Raw genomic sequence first — 18,054 nt, 5'->3', positions numbered from 1 at the left:
CAATTTCACAGCACATAGGCCCAGCAGTGAGCACATCCTCTACTGTCTCAACAGCCCCAGTGCATTCAGCTCTGCAGGCAAATCCAAGGGCATCCATCTCAAGCTAAGTGAGTCCAGAATGAATCTGAATCCTTTCCTCCCCAACATCAGCCTTGCTTTCCCCGAGAGGGGACCCCCATATACCAACAACACACTCCAAAAGCCTGAAAATCCCCTCTTCCCCACTGGCAAAGCCTCATCCCTCTGCCACTGAAAGTACATTTTACAGAGGCCCACTTCTCTTCATCCTACCAACAGCCTAGTCTCCTCCCTCCAAGCCCACTTTATCTGTAGCCTGCCTTACCCACTCCCAATCCTGAGATTTCTCCAAGTACAAATTGAATCATTTATTTCTAAAGATTATGCCCCCTCCATGTAGAATAAACCAACACTGCTCACGTTGGCCACAACAAGAAGGAGCCACTTCCCTTCCTCTCTAGCGTCACTCAATTCTCAACCCCTGGTCTTGCTCATCCCAGTCCAACTACACCTGCCTCTTTCATGGTCCTTAAATGCTCCTAGCACTCTCCCACCTCAGGGCCTCTGAACTTCATTCTCCTTGTCTTCTCATCTTTGAACATCTGTTCCTTCTCATCCTGATTTCAGGTCTCAATTCAAGGGTCATGTTCTCAGTGAGCCCTCCTTGACCACCCTATGACTGTTACTCCTCCTTTGAGGATCCCGTTTGTTTCATTCAATCACAGCTTACTTACTAGTTTTTATCTTTTGTCTTTCTCACCTACCAGACAGAGATTTCAAATGTCTCACATAGGTCCCTGACTGAGGGTGAGGAGGACTAAGGTATATAATTATGATGCTTGCCCAGCACCAGGCCTAATACTTGGCTGGGTTCAGTAAATTGAATGGATGAACAAATCTCTATTTGACAACTGGGTAAACTGAAGCTAGGGGAAGAGAATGATTTCTTCCTGGCTCTGAGCTGGAATCTAAGGCCCAGGGCTAGGACTCTGAAGTCCCTTTGTGTCAGTTCCCCCCACACACATACAACACTCCAACAGAAGCACAATCTGGTGGGAGGTAAAGTTGTGAATAATCCTCCCTGCAGTTGGGCAGTGAGGCTGTGGGAATACCAGGTCAACAAACTCTAAGCACCAGGTGTCAGAAACTGGGAAGCTACACTTCTGAAAAGTTGCAGGGAGAAAGTATGTAGGCTTCCAGCAAGACTTTTCAGGCAAGGGGTTATCATTTGCACATTGAAAAGAACCATCACCGAGCAAGCCCTGGGTCAGGTACAACTTCATCCAGACAGCTCCAAGTAATTATCACTCATGTTTTATGGATGAGAGAGTGGGCCTTTCACTCTTAGGAGTGGCAGTGGAGGAAGTTCTACCCTGCGAGCCCAGGCTGCTGGGTCCTAAAGTCAACAATGGTCATGGTGGGCTCCATACACACAATGTCCCTTTATGGGCCTTAGTTTCTCCAGGTAGAAGATAAGTGGGTTGGCTTTGAATATGGAGGGTCACATCTAACCCCTCTGGCCTAGAGCTGTCATGTGGAGATCTGGGCACAGCCTTATTAAAGCTGCCAATTGTGCAAGAAAATAGATTTAAAAAAATATGTAAAGCTTGTTTCCACACTCCAGTAATACCAGCTCCTTGGGAGGCTGAGGCAGGAGGATTGCAAGTTCAAGATCAGCCTGGGAAAATTAATGAGATCCTGCCTCAAAATTTTTTTAAAAGGGTGGGAGGCTGGGATGTTGTTTAGTGGTAAAGCACTTGCCCAGCATGTACGAGGCCCTGGGTTCAATACCAGCACCACATACACACACCCTCTGAACTTTATCAAATAGAGTTAGTTCACAGTTTTAAGAAATATTGCAAAGGACATGTTTGCTATCCAACATGGCCTGTAGCACCCAAATCTGTAACAGCGGGTGCAGCTGCCCTCAGACCTGGCTCCTCTGGAGCTCCAGCCTCTACTCCCTGCTCCCCAGGATGCTTGGCCATAACTCTTCCCTTGGAAAGTCAGGAACCCCGTGAAAACCTTGCAATGGAGGCAGCCAGAAGCACTTTTGGTGGAATCTCAGTTGTGGCTGGGTGAAGGAGAAAAAGCCCCCTCTGGGTGGCACACCAGCTCTGGCCTCAGACTCTTGGTACCAGGGCACAGGTTGCAGGAGAATCCTCTCTGGAGTACAGATGGCTACCCCCTTCACAGGCTGGAACAGCTGCCTGGAAGGGACCTGCTGGTTCCCATGGCAGGGCCCCCACACCCCAGGGACTCTTCAGAACTATTCACACCCAGCTGGGGTTAGGGAAGCAGGGAGAGGGTTAAGCAATACCTCCAGGTGGACCCACAGCTTAGTTCAGGGGCAGAGGGTAGGGAGATGCTGGCCTGTAGCCTCCAGAAGATTGAGGGCTTCTCCCACTGCCCAAGGACTGGATTAGCATGAAGTGCTTCAACTGTGTCAGCTCTTTAACTTGTCAGTAGGCCTAGCATTTATTTCACAGAGGAAAAACATTGAGACTCAGAAAAGTGAATGGCCCAGGACCACAGAGCCAGTAACTGGAAGCACCAGGATCGGAGTCAGGGTTTCTGAGAAGAACAAGCACTTTTATCAACTTCTTAGCTGCGTGGCTCCTGCTGAAAGTCACGTGCTACATGCCAGGGAGCTGGCTTAGATCTTAGCCAGGTCCCATCCCAGAGTACAAATCAGCCCTATCCTAGGATCCTTGAGCAGAATTTGACTATTTCCTCTGAGTGGGCTGGATGGTTGCAGCTTTTGGTTTTGCTGGCAATGAGTCAGGGGCCCAGTGTCTCTTGGTCTAGTGTCCCAGCACACGGCAAAAAAGGCAGCATCTGGCCTGTGACCACTGCTGCTTACTGCCCTTCTCTGGGCCCGACTTTTCAGACACATTGCCCCAGATGCTCCTGACCCTCTAGCTAGGAACCCTTGACATGGGTTTCCTAATCACCTAGGACTACTCCAGCTTGGCTGAATCTTGCCACAGCCTGTAAAGCCTAAAAGTTAGGTGAGGCCACTTGGGCCAGGCCACCCAGCTGGTTGATGGGATGTTGAGTCTGGAAAAAGGATGTGGCCCTCTAAATTCTAGGACTTGAGGAGCCCTAGCAGATAGTATAGTAATTCCAATGATTTTTCAAACCAGGTTCTGGGGATCTCCAAGGAGGCCTAGGGAAGGCTCTGTGAACTCCCACCTATTCCAAATCTTTGAAGCAGTTCCATTTTCCTTTCTCTCAACATACAAATCTCCACATAGAGCTGGGCTTGGTGGCTTACTCCTGTAATCCCAGCACTCAGGAGGCTGAGGCAGGAGGATTGCTGTGAGTTCGAGGCCAGCCTGGGGTATATAGTAAGTTCAAGGCCACCCTGAAATGCACAGTGAGACCCTGTCTCAAAAAAAAAAAAAATCTCCACATGGTATTTTGAGGTACATTAAACAAATTCAGCCTCTCAGTACACAAGGGAACCAAGAATCAGAAAGGCACATGCACTCAGGCAGCAGAGCAGCAACTCTATCCAGGCTCTGAGGATGGGGTGTTCTCTGATCCCCCCAGATTAAGCTTCCAGGTTCCCCAGCCTGGAAACTACCAGCTCCAGGCATTCAAGGGAAGCACCAATCTGTAGTTGAATCCCACTTCCTCTAGCCCCAGATCAGGAACCTCACAATATTTCAAATGTGTCCAGTAAGCAACACATGGGGCCACATTGACCCCTCACCCATTCTGTGCTGGAATCTGCCATAAAAATCTTAGATATCCTCAGAGACCCACCTGCACCATCTGCTCTATTCCCCAGGATACCTTATTACTCTCACTTCCAGTAGCCCAAGCTTGGAATCAAACCAGCTCCCAATGATGACTTTCTCACTGTGTATCAATGCTATGACCACTAGTAGAGGGTACTGATAAGATGGTCAGATTTACAGAACTGCCATGGCTCCAGCCCAGCTGGACACATATAGCCCACCTGGCCTTGTGAGGAACTGGGGAGTGGAGAATGCATGATGCAGCTTTTCAAATACTGGCCCCAGCATGTCAGCCTTGCTGCTACATATCCAAAGCCCGAGGCCCCCAGGAGCCTAGCATGGGAAGCACTACTTTAAAAGAGACTCAAAAAACTACCCTCATTTCTAGAGGGCTGACCTCAAACTCTAGTAACAGGTCACAAAAGCCAAGCTTTTCATAAGCTATCACAGGCTCCATGTCCAGTCAAAGCCAGACACTACAGACCTGGCGCACTTTGATAGCTGGTCTCTTTCATCATTCTGAATGACCAAGTGAACCCAGAATAGAAAGACGTTGTTAATAGTCTCATTCACTGTGTCTGGAGTGACAGGTGCTATACTGGGTGACAGATGCAGGAGCCAAGAACCCTGAGCAGCCAAGAGATAGGATGAAAGGAGCAGCGCAGAAATGAACGGGGAAAACCGTTAAGTTCAGCTCAGGTCAGCACAGGCAATGCTACTGGCCTCTGTGGCACAAAGGCCCAGGGGACAAAGATACAGGAAGGGAATGGACTCTGCCTCAGAGCATACACCAAGATCCTAGATTTGGGAATCCATGTAAGACAACTGTGGAAAAATACCTTAGTGACCCTGGCTGACCAGACATCTCAGATACTGCACAGGTGAAGGCAAGCACGGGGACAGGGAGGGGCTGTCCCCACTGAACTTTTTTATTTTTTTTGGTACCGGGACCTTGAGCTTTCGAGACAGGCAGTGGCAGCACTGAGCTAAATCCCTGGTCCTGTCCCCCTTGAACTTCAGATAATATTGTGGTGCTGTGGGTGATTCCAGGGCAAGGGATGTGGTCAGACTGGAGCCTGATGAGAAGGGGATAGCTGGGCATGGTGGTGCGTACCTGTAATCCCAGCACCTGTGAAGCAGAGGCAGGAGGATAGCTGTGAGTTCAAGGCCAGCCTGTGCTACATAATGAGACCCTGTCTCAAAACAACAATAACCAAAAGAAAAAAAAGAAAACAGAAAAAGAAGGGGATAATCCACAGAGAGATGCCTCAAATCCATCCCATCCCATACAGCAATCATTTATTTGTAGTGAGACTATCATGCCGGGCTGGAAATCTGTCCTAAAAAAAAAGCTCACAGTAAGGTGCAGGATGACAATGATATACCTCCTCTGTTGACTGGATACCATGGCAGGCAGCCACACGGAGCTGATTGAGAAAGCCTGGAACTGATTCAACAAGAGTGACCAGGATATCTGTGATAGACTTGTCACAAATGAGGTGACAGAGGTATATATCATTAAGTTGTGCCTAGCGTAATGGAAGAGGTAGCTCAGAAAGACTGGGATGGATGAGAAGACAGTTCAGAAAAGTGTGGCTATTGTCGTCAAATACCTAGAAGACTGTCACATGCATGTGGCCCCAGAGTGGGGAAGGGAAAGTGAGTGTTACGGAGGAGAAGATCCTGCCACATTATCAAGAGTAGCTTTAAGAAGCACAGATGGCCAAAGGTGGGAGAGGGGACTAGAAAATGGCCAGTCAGGCTAGACACAGGCACAGTGGATACTGGAAGAGACTCAACCTCTCATGGGTGTGACCTTCCAAATTCCTTCTAGGCCTGAGATACTCTTCGCCCTCCTACATCATGTCCAGTTCTGGATGTGACATCAGATGTCATCTTTGTGGGTGTGACAGTCACAGTTCAAACTTGTTTTTGCCTCTGGAGAAATACTATCAATAAGCAGAAAAGAACAGGAGAAATAGTCACACAGCCTGGACACACAGGACAAGCACTAGAGCTCAGACAGCAAAGTCAGGGCTTCCACAACTTCATCTGGGAAGTTCAGCTACACTAGGGCCCTTATCAGCTGATATCAGCTGACACTTACTGTTCCCCTATCCCTATAACTGGTTATGAGTTATAGACACTCCCTAGTTCCAGCACGCACTCACTGTATGACAAGACTTCCTGGGCTTCAGTGCCTTTCATCTCTAAAGTGAGAGTCATACTGGCTTGCCCTGTCCACTGCCCTGGGGCTGCTAGGCAAGTCTCCTGGGAAGACAGGTAGGAAGGGACTTGGCAGGTGAGAAACTGTCACTACCATAACTTGAGGTGCCCACATATCTCCCAAGCAAGGAGCCTACATACCTGCTGCCCAATCCTAGGCTCTCTAGGGTCTCTGCAGGCCAGAGGCCAGGGATTTTTGGCCTGGGGCAGAGGTGAAGAGTCATATTCTCCAAGGGGCTGTGTTGAAGAAGGTCCCATACCTTGTCTAGGCATGCACAGGTACCCACCCCTCTACACCATGCTAGTACCAGCACCATCTTCATACTTTATTGTAGGGACCACTGACCTCGTCTTGCCAAGCATCCTTCCAACTTCTCTCACCGTCCTCTTCATGCCAACACACTATGTTTGTAGCCTCCAGGCCTCAGCACAGCCTACCACTGTCTGAATCACCCTTCTTCTTCTTCTTCACTAATTCTGCCTTCTCCTTTAGGTCTAGGTTCCAGCATTGCTCTTCCAAAAAGCCTTTCTGCATAGTATCCCCGGGTCTTGCACTGGCTCCTCACCAGGTCAGTAAAACATGTTTACACATTGCCCACCAGTTTTATAAGCCTATTTACTTTCCATTTCTGCCTTTAGGCCAAGCCTCCTGAAGTCACTGAGTGGTTTGCATCCCTGACCCCCTCTATGGCTGAGAAGAGCTGCCCTGATAAAGGCCTGCTGATGCTTTTGAGGTAGGACCCTATATCAGGTTGTTCTGGAAGTCCCTGAGACACACCATATATACACAACAGTGGAAGAGGTACGGGATCACCAGGGATGTAGCTCAGTGGCACAGTGCCTGCCTGGCAAGCATGAGGCCCTGATTTCAATTGACTACTTGCATCCCCCACACTTTCTTAGGTACCAGGCTGTCTTGACATACCATTTTCTACTCTCAGAAAGAGAACAATGACATCACTACACTCCTGAACAGTCCCTTTCCCTCTGCAAGTATAGCATGTGAATCAGGGAAGATCTCCTTAAAGATCACTAACCACCCCATCCTGTTCACAGAGCCCTGCCCCCACAATAGCACAGTATTAGCCACACTCTAAGAACTGGCTGAATCTTAGTAGCTAATGCTCATAGTTACAAGATGTCTGTCATGTGCCAGGAACTGGTGGCTACTACAATAGCCCACTCACTGTCCAAGGTCCTTATACTGCATCGTATATTTGATCTTCACATGGAGATTTTTTACCATCTCCCTAAGAAAAATGGAGGCTGAGAGAAGTAGGGGATTTGCTCAGTGTCACACAGCAAGTCCTGTTCTAACTCAGTGGTGGCAAACCTATGGCACATATGCTGCAGTGGGCTGTATCACTGAAAACTCAAAAGGTTCACCATCACTATATGTTGAGTGCAAGTCTTAGAGGTTTCAACCTCCAAAACCCAGCCTCCATGGCACCCTGTCTCCAAGTAGTAAAAATATCAGGTTGTGTTAGCAAGACTGACACACATTCTTACAGACCTTAGCAGGTGTTGCTGAAAGACAAGTTTGCTTGCCTCTGGCAAGTAAAATGTGACTATAGTGCACTTTCACAAAGACCCTGACCCTAAGCCAGCATCTCAAGGAGCATACAAAGCAGACTTTACCTTAACAACTTCTACCTCTCTAGGAGGTACTCTGCCCTGATGTTTTCGCCAACACACTTGCTCAGGCATCAGGCTGTCCTGACATACCCTTTTCTACACTTACGAAGAGAACTATGACATCACTACACTCTTGAACAGTCCCTTTCCCTCTAGGGCTGCCACCCACCTGTAAAAATGGGGGACTGCACTAGGTTGGGGATGGAATAGATTCCACTGGGCATGCTACTTCTGGTTGATTGGTACTGCCTGCCTATGTTAAGAAGGCTGAATGGGAGTGCTGTGATTGATGCTGTCTGCCATGGGTGCCATATAGAGTTACCACAAGGTATCTGCTGTCCCTGAGGAAGATGATCACCATGGAAATACTTCAGGACTCTATAGCTTTTGTTTAAGATGAGGTCTCACTATGTAATTCAGGCTAGCCTTGAACTCAAGGCAATCCTGGCTCGGCCTCCTGGGTGGTGGGGATTACAAACCTGCGCCACCACACCTGGCTTGGGACTGGCAGGCATGGTGCCACTGAGCTAAATCCCCAGCCCAGGACTCTATTCTTACAGAATCATCATTCGTGTTTCCCTACCTAACCTTTACCCCTGTCCCCATTCTCTCCTGTAGGCTTGTCAACACTGGAGCTTCTCAAACAATGTCTTAAATCTAGTAAGATGGTAAAGCAACCAAGTGCTCCCCCAAGTCCACCATCTTTGGAAAGACTAACCGACAAGGACCTTCAAAGAACTGCAACTTGGAGAGAGAGTGGCTGGGTTTCAATTTTGCTAGTTAACCTCTGTGTGACCTCGGGAAAATCACCTTCTGAGTTTCTACTTCTATTAAATGACAATTAGGAGCTCTAGCTTCCTTGCATTTAACCATATCGGAACACTGACCTAGGATTCTCAAGGTTGCAAAAGAAGTTTATTATCTGTCTCACTGACTCTAGAAAGTATTGTTCCATTTCCCAGAGGGGAAGCTGAGACTGAGAGAGGTAGAAGGGCTTGCAAGTAAGTACTGAGTGGCACTACAGCAAGTTAGTGGCTAATGGAGGAATTATACTGGGCATATGGTTAAATCCATGGTCCTCCTCAACCTAGTTCCTGCTTCCACAGAGGGGCTATAACCAGTCTCCTCACAGCCACAGTGCACTTTGCAGACAAGGCTGCCTCTGTATAGGAGGCCCACTCAGGAGTCAGTCCTTTAACAGCTCTGCTGGAATAGGCTTAGCTTTGCACTGTGCATTAACCTGGAAAATTAATCAGTATAAGAGTCCATTATTCAGAGACCTCCACCTACTGACTTTTAAAAATACATTCTTGGGCTGGGGATTTAGCTCAGTGGTTTCTCCGCCTGCTGTGCAAGTGCAAGGACCCGAGTTCGATCCCTGGTATCAAAAAAAAAAACACAAAACATTCTTAAGGTGGGCTAGTGAATAAGGTACCCAGAGTAATCAAATTCACAGAGCTTTCAGGGGCTAGAGGAGTGGGGAATGGGGAGTTAGTGTTTACTGTGTACAGATTCTTCTGGGATGATGTAAAGTTCTAGAGATAAGATGGTGATGGTTGCTAAACAATGAGAATATACTTAATGCCACTGACCTGTAATCTTAAGTGGTAAATTTTATTATGTGTATTTTACTAAAATACCCTAAAACTTCAAAATAAAAGGAAAGGAATGTATTATAAACTTATTTATGATATACAAAACAGAAAAGTCATTTTAATCTTATTGCCCTAATGGCAAAAAGTTTTAATGGCAATCATTTTGGAATGGTAACCTTTCTAAGAAAAAATAGTAACTTCTGCTTTGCTCTTTTTTTTTTTGGTTTTTTGAGGCAGGGTCTCCTTTTGTAGTTCAGGCTGGCCCTGAACTATGTAGCCCAGGCTGGCCTCTAACTCACAGCAATCCTCCTGCCTCAGCCTCCGGAGTGCTGGGATCATAGGCGTGCACCACCACACCCAGCTGCTTTACTCTTCTTAAACACAGGCAATGTGGTAGAACAGAAAGAACAGTGAACCAGAATTTCAAATCTTCAATAAGCTGTGTAGCTGGGTGACCTTGGGCAAGTCAGTTTACTTCTCTTTGTTGTTGTTGTTGGTACCGGGGATTGAACTTGGTCAGGACCTTGCGCTTTCGAGGCAGGCAGTAGAATCCCTGAACTAAATCCCTGGCCCTACTTCTGTTTTATCATCTCTGAAAAAAGCAATAAATGCAACATGCCTCCCTCAGCAACGGGGCTCTATGAACTGCAAAGTATGTAAAAAGAAATAGAGCAATAAGTAGAAAATACTCAAGAAACCTCTACCTAATGACTTATGAGCATACAAAAACCAGTAATCAGTATTTGGAAGTACTGATATTAATTGTAAAATAAAATCACTTGCAGAATTTCAGTATCACATCTTTTCTTTTGGGGGATGGTGCTACTGGGGATTGAACCCAGGGCCTTCACACTGAGCTCCAGACCCAGCTTATTTATACACAGGGTCTAAATTCTCCAAGCATAAACTAAATTTGCTATCCTGCCTCAGCCTCCCAGAATGCTAGAATTACGGGTGTGCACCACCATGCCCTGTTACTATCAACCTCCTATCACAGCAATGCACTTGGCTCCCACAGGTGAGCCTATCTGCCTCAGACCTAACTGGGCTTACTGACTCATTCAGATTTTTTTTTTTTTTTTTTTGTACTGGGGATTCAACTCGGGACCTTCAAGGCAGGCGGCAGAACCACTGAGCTAACCCATTCAGATGTAACCAGTACCTCTCCTTGTTTCTGCAGTATACAAACATTTTCACCTCAGGGACTTGCTGTTTCTCACCTCAGGTACCTCAGGGGCCTAACTGGCCCCTGTCAATCCTCAAAAGTCACCTTCCCCGAGGTTTTCTCCCCAGCTTCTCTGATGAGGTCCCTTGAAGAACCTACTTGTTTTCCTAAGACTCTTATTGCAATCAGATAATATCTTATTTGCTACCTAGTTCATTCAGACTCCAAGCTGGATGGATCAGTTGTGTTTCCTGCTCTCTCCCTGGCTCCCAGCATGGCCCCTGGCACTACAGGTACAAGGTCGGCTGACTGTTTGGTAAGAGAAGTGGAGGTAAGATGGGGGAGAGGGAGAACCCGGGTCTGAGGAACCCCAATCCTCTCATAGGCTGTTCCCAGGCACTGTCATATGCCCTCTTTGAAGAGGCTGCTGAAGCAGCAGCAGTGGTGCCAGCCATACCTCTACTGGGCATAGACAAGCACCTTCCACCCTAGTCTGTACCTGCCATAGGCAGCAGACACCTCCTGACGGCTACCACACCCACATGCAGGGTAACAGCCACGTCATGAAGCGTGGGAAGCTTGGGATGGCAAGAAAGTTTCAGCAAAGTCTGAAGCTATCAAATCTATTCACAGTACACTCATTTGTCACTATATATTCCCCATCAGAACCTTCCACCTGGCCCACCCAGCCCATCTTTCCAGGTGGGGTACAAGGCACTCCAGCTATGTTAAGTCTTCTTTCACTCTGGATGTCAGTGACAGCAGCACTCTTTCATACCAGGGTTGCCTCCTTCATACCAGGCACTGTGCTTCCTACTTTACACACCTTCCTCTTGTCCTCAGGCTGAGATTACAGTCAAGCAGTTACTGTCATCACTGTTTGCAAGTGAGGAAAATGAGACAAGAGGTTAAGCACCTTGCAAAGGCTCACCGGCTCTGAGTGACAGGCCAGGATCTAAACCCCATCAGTCTGATCCTAGAGCTATGTTCTTAACTAAGGGTCCACATGACTTTTGGGATATGGGCTTCTCCTTACTGGGCCTGACTCAGCTGTATCCAAGTGGGCTTAATAAAATGCCACCTTTCTGCAGGCCAAGAGAACAACATAGTCAGGGTGAATTATCAATTCAGCCTTTCAACAAAGGGCTTCCTCGGGCTGGGGATTTAGTTCAGTGGTTCTGCCGCCTGCCTCGAAAGTACAAGGTCCCAAGTTCCATCTCCAGTACCAAAACAAACAAACAAACAAACAAAAAAACCAAAGGGCTTCCTGATCACCTACTATGTGCTCATTAGGTACCTCAGGGAGTAGACACCAGGTTTGTGCTTAGGGACCTTGTGATTGTGTACAGAAAGAAAAGTACATAAAAATCTTACTTGTTGAAGTAACCAAATTGATTCCCTACCTATTTTAGCCAGTCTGAGCATTTTCTTAGAAAAAAGTACACAGAGCCAGAGATTTAGCTCAGTGGTTCTGCTGCCTGCCTTGCAAGTGCAAGGACCCGAGTTTGATCCCTGGTACCAAAACAAAACAAAAAAAAGACCCTGGCTTAGATAACAACTAATCTTTGAAATACAAAAGCTGACCCCAGACCAAAGTCAGTGTTGTGAGATTCTCAACTGAGGAGCAGAGCTGGAAAGAATTGTGCTCCACCAAAAAATTAATGGGAACTCTGAAGGCCAGAGCAGGGAAGATCCTGCTTGAAGCCACCTATCAACTCAGGGACACAGACATGAGAAGCTAGGGTTTCTGCTCTACTATCTCTTGTTCTCTCCAAGACCCTGAGACTGGGAATGGGACCAGGGCAAAAAGGCTTTGAGTCTGGCTAGGTCCTGAGAAGAAACTGCTATGGGTTGGGGTAGGTGCCTTGGGGTGGTGACCCAAGGCCAAAAAGTTTTCACAGTGGAGATGGGTGCTCACACTTACCTTCAGGGAGAGTGAACTGCTCTTAGAAGGGTGGATTCAATAGGCCAGGGTTTCTTTCCTAAGTCAAGCCCAGCCAAGCTCAGCCCTGCCTCGCCCTGGAAGAACAGGAGTTTAAAAGGCAATAGCTCCCGAACTGGGGCCCAGGGCTGGACCACACCCAGGAGAAGCTGATTTCACCCAGGGAACCTGCCCTACTGGCCTGCTCCCAGATGGCCTGGCCAGGACACCACTACCAATCTGCAGCCTGGTACCTCTCCATAGGGCCCCACCCAGCCCAGCAAGGCCTCCAGAACAAGGGTAGAAGTGGGTAAGGAAGAGGCCTGTTTAGCTTGGGCCCCGCAACATCCCCCAATCCTGAACTGGGTCTGAAGTAGCTGCTTCCTGCTTTGCCGTTTTCTTTACTTTGGTTTTTAACCACAAAGTGAAACTAAAGCACTAAACCCTGGGACAATGTGGGGAAGGCAGTGAGTGCTAAGAACTGTGAGAGCTGAACGCTGCTTTCTAATCCCAAAGAGTGCAGGCTCACTGGGAAACTTGGGAGGAGGCCCATACCTCACAGTTTTCCCACTGAACTACACACTAGTGACTTAAATACCAGATTTCCTCTTCCTCAAACGGGTCACCTTGCCACTGGGATGAAAAGAAGCTGCAAAAGTGACCCATCCCTTAACCCAAGGGACGGTACTGTTGGCCCGTGGAAGGAGGCAAAACTGGCGGCAGGGTAGACACCTTCCTGGTCTCCCAGACTGCTTCTCCCCCATCTGCCCTTGAGCTCTTTTATACTGCCAGGTCTTGGAAGTCCCAGCAACCTGAGGCAGAGCAAATTCAGGAAGCTACTAAGCATGATCCTAACCACGCCTGGGCACATCGACAGGAGGTACCCACCAACAGCTGCACTGAAATTCCTAGCCTGAGATCTCATCAGGCCATCTAAGATTGACAGCAGCTCACGCAGGACAAGACCAAATTGCAGACCCTCTGCTGACCAGGGTGCCCATATATATCCAGCTGGAACCACTGTAATCAGTTTTACTATATTTCCACTGGCTGGTTTACCAAACCTTCCCAATAGCCCAGGGACATAAGAAAGGCAGGTATGAGCCTCCTGACCATTCAGATAAGAAAAACTGAGGGACAGAGATGGAGGGACACAGTGACCAAGCCAGCACAGGAATGCAGAAGCTCAGTAAATACTGAGTGAGCTCACTCACTGGCTTGGCCCAGCTGCTGCCAAGCAGGTGCAGCACACTCCACACAAGTTCATGATGGAGGGGAAGGCCTTTCCCTGAAGTCCAAGTCCCAGATACATCCCCAGCAACCCAGAACATAATCCCCTCACCCCCAATGTGAGCTTCACTCCTGGAACTGTTCCAGCCCATTTCTTTCTTCATGGCTTACTTCTTTCCACCTGCTTCTTACTAGGTAGAGAAAGGAATGACACTGGCCAACTCCTTCCCTCTCTGGACCTTGCTCCATCTGTACAACCGTGGGTTGGATTACAATAGTGATTTCTCACTCAAGTTAATGAAACTAAATCGGGGGGGGGGTACATGTGGGATGTTTTAAAAAATATATACATGATCAGAATAGAAAAGAAGGCAATTCAAAAATATCCGACAAGATTTTTAAGAGCGCAGACTCTCAGAAACAGCATTTTCACTTGCTGGAAGGGCTCTTGCGGCCACACATGCAAACATGCATGCAGACATGTGAAGAAGGCGTTCACTGCAGTACTGTTTCCCTGGTAAGAGGACTTGACAAACAAGTGATGGTCTATCAATGGAAAGCCACATGCTCATGAAAAAATGAGACCATGAACTTATGTGTGCCTACAGAGAGCAAGCTACAACAGACAGACTTTGTAATAAAGACAAGGACAGAATAACATATACAGGGGTTACCACTGCTTGTGTAATAAAATGGGATGTTGCTGACATAGTCGCCTGTGTAGCAGAGAACTCGTGGAAAGAAATATCAATTGGTCGCAGGTGTCCAGGTGAGAGAGACACTAATTTTTTATTGGGCACCTTTTTTTTCAAACCTTGAATTTTGGGCAGAGGGTACAGCTCAGTGGCAGAGTACTTGCCTAGTACACACAAAGCCCTGGGTTCAATCCGAGCATCAAAAATAAGTAAACAAAGTTTGAATTTTTAAACCACACATATGTATTACTTTTTAAAAATAAAATTTGATTTTTACATACAAAAAAATGTAAAAATGTACATAGATACCTACCACCAGATCTTGGGCATCAGGCTCCTAGGATGCAGGACCCAGGCACCCAGATATGAAAAGTCTTTGAGGATAGAAAAAGGCAGCCTGGACATTGCAGAGCTCTGGGGTGGGAGGGGGGAATGTCAAGAAGTCTGAGGACATGGAGCCGGGGATGTTGCTCAGTGATGCCATGCCTGCCTGGCAAGCGCAAGCTCCGGAGTTGGATTCCGGTATGGTGGTGGTGGGGGATGATAAAAAAAAGTCTGAAGACAAACTCGGCCTTCAGGCACAGGAAAGCTTTGAAGTTGAACATGTAGGTTTGGGAAAGGAAAGTTCCTACCAGGAGTGACTGGGAAAATGAAATCAGGCTGGTAAAAAAGGGGAGGGACTCTCTCTCTCAGTATGTCATCCTGGTAAGTCCCTTCCTATCTAGGTTTGGCTCCCACTCACGGAAAGTGAGAGAACTGGGGGCCAGAGTTCTTTCTAGACTTGCTATCTTAGGACCTGCCTTTATTTCATTTCATTTAATATTAAAGTAAGCAGAGAGGGTCCCCAGCTCAGCACATGGCCATAGGGCTCCACACCTGTGCAGACTGTAATCAAATATTTGGAGGCTGCAGAAAAGTCAGACCAGGATCTTAGACAGAGCAGCCTTTGGGCGAATTCCCCCTGGGGAGAGGGAGCAGATGGCCATTTGCTAAAAAGCCCTTCCTCACCTTCTTGTTAATAATTAACATGTTACTGCAAACCTCTTTTGTCATTTCTGAAGTTTAGTCTGTAGAAACCTACACCTTGGCTTGCTTTACCATGATGTTCCAGGCTGTTGGTCCACAGGCTATAATGGTCCAGATCCACAGGCATAAACCAGAGGGAAAGAACCCAGTGTGGGAGACAGTAATCCTGGGGTGGATCCTGGCTAGACCTCAATGGTGGTGCAGAGTCAGTGAGGTCAGAAACTATCTCTTCAAGTCTGCTCTGCCTGTCAGTATATTCCCAAGACTGGCTCACCACCAAGCACACAGCAGCACTCAATAAATATGTGTAGGATAAATGTGCAGCTCAGCCAGAGTGACCTTGTTCAAGTCACTTTCTAAGTGGTTTCCTCTTTTGAAAAATAAAGATAACAAGAATAGTAATGACCTCTCTGGGTTATATAAGAATCTATTGTGATAACACGGATAAAAGTGCTTTACAAAGCAAAACAGGTTAAACAAATAAAGATCCAGAACCAATGTGCTAAAAATAAAACAAAAAGAATGAATATACATGAGAGGAAGCAAATTTATGAGAAGGCACATGGCAAATGGTAATCAAATGAGTTACTACAATTGAAAGTTAATACAGTATAGTCTATATAGCACTCTAGTCCACTGTTCCAGTGTCCAGATGACAGTTCTCAAGCTGTCTTTGTTCTAAAGGAAAAGTCCCTCTTCAAAACCTTTAAGGTGTTATGAAAAACACGGTTACAGTTACAACCATACCCTGTACATAGCTAGGCTCAGGGAGTATTTACCAAACCAGACTGGCATCTGGATGCTGAGAGTATTTAGTGCGGATAAGGGAGGAGTGGAGTGAGGGGGGCCTGGAGGTTGGGCCTGCCATGTGGTTGCTTTACCTTATGACCAAGTTCATGCACATGGGGGCATGTACTGCACACAGAGAAGAGAATAACTGGCTAGCATGGCCTTGGCCAAGTCATCAATTTCCTGCTGTACACCGGGACTAATCAGCATTGCTTCTTTCCACAGTGGCCACTCAGTGAAGTACTAGTTCCCTCTGCTCAATGGGTATTACTAGCTATAGCCCAGGAAATCAGACCAGGGCTCCATCACCTGTGCTAATAAGCTTTTGGGACAAGTCTCTTCCTGCCTTTGGATGACTGAACCTCTTTGACAGGGGCCAGTTGAGGACATGCCTACTGTTGGACCGGGCATACAAGGGGCACAGTTCTGCAGTCTTTGTATATCCTGGGGTGTAAACATGCCCTAACTTCTTCCATTTTCCCACCTTGAAGAGACTCTAAGCTGGCATCCAATCCTGACCTTTGGGATCTTCAGAAAGCAGTTTTACAGGCTTTACATGCCCCCTGTTAAAGGGGCAAGCAGACTCAGATCCCTGGAACCCTAACAGCACAAGTTTCCTTTCCAAGAAGCAGAACTGAACTGTGGGAAGTCAGGGTTTAGAAACAGCTCTGGGTTTGAGCTGCACTTTCCTCATCTGTACAACAGGGATGCTAAGTTCACCTGCCTCTGGCTTATTGTACAGATTTCATGAGGGTGTCAGTGGAGGGCCTGGCACACAGCAGGTACACAAAGAATGTGCTCAGACTGCCACTTCTTGGCCCAGCCCAGCAATACCCATCTTTCCCTCTGGTCCATCAGGCTCTGGTGGGGTGTCCTCGGGAAACACAATGTCCTCTGCTCCTCTATCCAGCTCCTCCCATGCCCATGGGTACCACCCGAACCTCACCCTCATCTCATCTGGATGCTTACAAAACCTCCTCTGTGTCATCATTTTTATTCATTTCAATTCACTCAGCCTGATTCATCTTCTTGAAAAAGTTCTGCAGCTGTGTTATCCCTGTTCTAAAACTGTCCAGGGTCTCCCCAGTGCCTCTGCTTTTCTGCTAATGTTCAATGCAGCCTCCAACTTCTAGATTTTCCAGTCAGAGCCCTGAGGTAACATACAGCAAACCTAGCCTACTAAACACTCTTACCTCCTAGCCCTCTCCCCAACCTTTAAACAAACCAGTCTCCAGAATGCCAGCTCCACTCTATGCCTCTGCAATCCACTCCCCTCAAAAGGCCCTTGTTTCCTCTGGCTCACACTCACCTCTTCCTTCTCAGACAATGTCTTTCCTCAGCAGACACTTAATTATAGACTGTCACACAGTCTCTCATAATTGTAGGCCTTGTCTCACTAGTTGGACTGTATGTTCTCAGGGGCAGAGGCGTTGTCTGTTCCTCCCCTCTCTCACAGTCCAGCCCAGGCTGGGAGGGCTGGCCCCCAGTAAGAAAGTGTTTCCCAGGCCCTATTCAGCTCTGGGCTGAGCTAGCTTCAATGCTTGTGACTGCCTCTCTTGTTTTGTGAAGATACATTTCGCTAGAGTTGCTTTCTTGTCCCTGTCATAAAGGCTAAAATACAGCAGTGAGGGAGCCCTGGGGGTAGGTGGGGCTGTGGCTCTACCCTGGCCCTGGCAAGGTCTTGCTCTGGGATCCTAGGCACCTCCTTACCCCTAACTATGCCTGCTTCCTTTCTGTGAAACAAGTAAGGAAGCATCTTTTAGCTCTAGAATTTGGATTTTACTTGTTTTTAAAGTAGTCTTTTCAAGAATGGGTGGGTAGCACAGCTGATTCCAACTCCAGCTGAGTATGGAAAGTCAAGCTACAGCCAAGGGTGGGAAACCTGGGCACCTGAGAGGTATTTACACCACACGCTTCATTAACCTCATTGAATTCTTTTTTTGGGGGGTGGGGGTACTAAGGATCGAACTCGGGACCTTGTGCCTGCAAGGCAGGTGCCGGAACCACT

General features: G+C 47.5%; 1 protein-coding gene across 9 annotated transcripts in view; it reads right to left on the bottom strand.

The window, feature by feature from the left end:
- The window catches only part of Dlgap4 (DLG associated protein 4), a 181,692-nt gene that overhangs the window by 31,939 nt on the left and 131,699 nt on the right, over positions 1-18,054 (bottom strand). The window lies entirely within an intron of this gene.

This window comes from Heterocephalus glaber, unplaced genomic scaffold, assembly GCF_053883595.1.
Source record: "Heterocephalus glaber isolate CG9 unplaced genomic scaffold, H.glaber_assembly_v1.0 deba00001532, whole genome shotgun sequence".
Taxonomy (NCBI): Eukaryota; Metazoa; Chordata; class Mammalia; order Rodentia; family Bathyergidae; genus Heterocephalus; species Heterocephalus glaber.
The sequence above is the reverse complement of the archived record's forward strand: the minus strand, read 5'-3'. Positions and strand labels throughout refer to the sequence as shown.